Below are 3479 nucleotides of genomic sequence, written 5' to 3' on the forward strand. Positions count from 1 at the left end.
ACCAAGTGAATCAAGTTATACCTCTGCTTACGGTTCATCCGGGTCGTCATCAAGCTCTAAACCGATGGGTTCGGATGCCTTCCTTTTTGTGGTTTTCTTGACGGCTTTCGTTTTAGGATGAGAAGGCTTCACCGCTTTCTCCTGAGGTTTCTTTTTCTAGAACGGATCATCACCCTGTTTAAAAATGGGCAGAAGGTATTCAAAGTTGCACAGTCCAAAAACATCAAGTATAAAGCGTAAGCACAGACAATACTTACAGCGGGAGGTTTATTTTGCATGTAAAAGGGGTTTAACCCGGTCTTCCTGTAGACAGCTTCCGGTTCATTCAACATTTTCTTGACAGACTCAGTGACTTCCTCATCTATTTGCTGAATATTGATGTGACGTTGGGAGTCTTGTATGTCACCAGTATTCTCACACATTAAGCCGGAGCGGCGACTTAACAGCAAAATGCTCTAGGATATCCAGCAACGGACGAAGTCCATGCCTGTTAAACCGTTGGCCATGAAAGCTCTAAGTTTAGCGAGTTGTGGGGCGTATGAGGCCCGTTCCTTGGCACTTAGTCGTTGCGGAAGCGAATGAGTATTAGCGAGCCGGTGAGCACGATAACCCGGCAGAGGGTTCTCATCTTCAGGAGAGGTGTCTCTACAATAGAACCAAGTTTGGTTCCACTCCTTTGGGTGACTGTGAAGTTTGGCATGAGGAAACTCAACCTCTTTCCTTTTCTGAATAGAGACGCCACCAAGTTCAGTATTGGGTCCGTCTACGAATTCAGTGCGATGGTTTAAATGGAAGAAATCCCAGAACAGCTCGACAGTTGGTTCTTCTTGTAGATAGACTTCGCAAAACACTTGAAAGTTGCAGATGTTGGATACGGAGTTGGGTCCAATATCCTGAGGGTGGAGCTGAAAGTTGGCAAGTACATCCCGGAAAAACTTGGATCCAGGCGGTTTAAAACCACGGCCTATATGATCAGCAAACACCGCTACTTCACCCTCTCCAGCGATAGGAGGGTTTTCCGGCCCAGGAACTCGCCACCGGATCTCATTCTTCTTCGGTAAGGTACCAATTTTGACCATTCCGTTCAGTTGCTCCTCAGTAACCCGGGAAGGGACCCAGTTACAGGAATAGAACTGTTTAGCCATTACAAGTGAAGAGCTGGGAAGAAAATAATGCCGGTTTATGATTCATTAATGGTGATGCATAAGGTACAATAGGTTGAGGGAAAAGGAATCCAAGCATGAGAAATTGATAAATCGGAGGAAGTTATAAACCGCCTACGACAGAGTGTTTATGAATGGTAAAGCAATGAACAGAAGCAGAGGTATATGCATATTGTTAAACCGGAGTATAAATGAATCGGCGGTTTAAAAGGGGACTAATGGTACCTGCCGGGTTATCATACTTCAAAAAGTTAAACCGCCTATATTGGTGTGAGGAGTACAGATCTAAAAATACCTAAGTAAGGGGAAACAGGTTTCATAGATTTATTTGAAAATTCCAGATGTGAGGTGTGATAGAAACTGGAATACATTCAGGTTTAAACTTCAGGTGCTTAAATAGTTCAGCAGATCCAGATAAGTTGTTCGCTATATAAAGGGGGGAGTCTAATGAGGAAAATAAGATTATGGCTACGGTCGTGCAAGAATAATAGGTCCAAACTAGCCTTTGATGCTATGAAAAAGAAAAGAGAAAGAATAGCACCGGAGTTTCGATGAACTCCGACGAACAGTGAAACCCTAAAAACAAGATCTAGGGTAGAAGGAAAGAAGGCTTACTAGTGTCACAGGAACGGCAGAGAGATGCCGCGGCTTTCTGGTTCGATCAGGGTGATGCAGCGGCCAATGATGAGGCAGGGGTGAAGTTCGACGACAGCGGCGGCGCTCGGATGCAGGGACGTCGCGAGGAGGAAGAAGAGATGAAGTGGCAGTGGAGGAAAAAGAAAAGGGGCCTCAGCCCTATTTATAAGGCGAAGAGATAAGCGACAGGCGCGGGAATCGAGGAGCTCAAAAATGGATATTTAATAAAGTTGTCGCCTTGATGGTTGGATGCTCATTAATAAAAGGCATCTTCGGCTTCAATGAATAGATGACATCACGGCGATTTACCACAACTCCGGAGGATGACGTCAGGGCGGTTTACAAGATCCGTGCGAAGGCGCAAGAGGAGGAATTTTCCTAAGTGTTGAAGATTGACATGAATAAATTCAAATCAATCTGGGGCCTAATGTTGGGGATATTACTACTGGACGTAAACTGGCCAGGAGTGGCCGGGTTAACTCTATAAGAATTAGAAGCCCAGAAGATAAAGGATGATGGCGCTTTATGAAGGCCCAAGGCCCTAAGGTGGGTTAAGGCCTGTAGACATAAACCGACATTGTCATGTAACTTCTATTGCAAGATAGGAGGAGTAGAGACTGAGTTGGACACAATGATGATCCGGCCTCGGGACTCTGTAAACCAGCGGGCGTCGACCTGTGTATATAAAGGGACGATCCGACGGCGGTTTAGGAACAACACATAACAACTTGAGAGCTAGGCAAAGCGGATTCGCTCCCTGGTCATCGAAACCCTAGCAATTCCATCACAACTGGAGTAGGCTTTTACCTTCATCGTAAGGGGCCGAACCAGTATAAACTCTCGCATCCCTTGTCCACTTTAACCCCTTTAAGCTAACCCATAGCGATGGCTCCATGACTAAGTACTTTCACAAGGACATCTGCCGTGACAAAACCACAACACTTAGGACTTGGAGGAGTACTTATGCAGGACGGAAGAGTTGTTTCATATGCCTCACGATAGCTTCGACCGCATGAGTTGAACTATGCCACCCGTGATTTGGAGTTAGCAGCCGTAGTGCATGCGCTCAAGACCTGGAGACATTTTCTGATTGGAAATAGATGTGATGTGTACACAGATCAAAAGAGTTTGAAGTACATTTTCACTCAGAAGGAGCTGAATCTCCGGCAGAGGAGATGGTTGGAGCTCATAAAGGATTATGATATGAAGTTGATTATCACCCAGGGAAGGCCAATGTTATAGTAGATGCTTTGAGCTGCAAGAATTATGCCAATACCCTTGTAAGCGGAGGATTACCGCAGGAGTTAGTCGAGAATCTCAAGGAGCTTCGTTTGGAGATAGTTCCAAGAGGTTTTGTGGCAACAATGGAGGTTCAGTCAACATTATTGGGAAAGAATTGAGAAGCTCAGAAAGATGACAAGGAAATTGCTGAGATAAAGGAGAATATGAGCACGGGGAAAGCCAAGGGTTTCCGAGAGGATGAGCATGAAACCTTATGGTTCGAGGACCGTGTATATGTACCCAATAATGCAGAGATCAGGAAGTCAATACCTCAGGAGGCTCATGACTCGCCATACTCGATTCACCCCGGAAACACCAAGATGTATTTAGATTTGAAGGAGCGTTTCTGGTGGACAGGTATGAAGAAGGATATTGCCGAGTATGTAGCAGTGTGTGACG

The sequence above is a fragment of the Triticum dicoccoides genome, chromosome 5A, assembly GCF_002162155.2.
Source record: "Triticum dicoccoides isolate Atlit2015 ecotype Zavitan chromosome 5A, WEW_v2.0, whole genome shotgun sequence".
NCBI classification, from domain to species: domain Eukaryota; kingdom Viridiplantae; phylum Streptophyta; class Magnoliopsida; order Poales; family Poaceae; genus Triticum; species Triticum dicoccoides.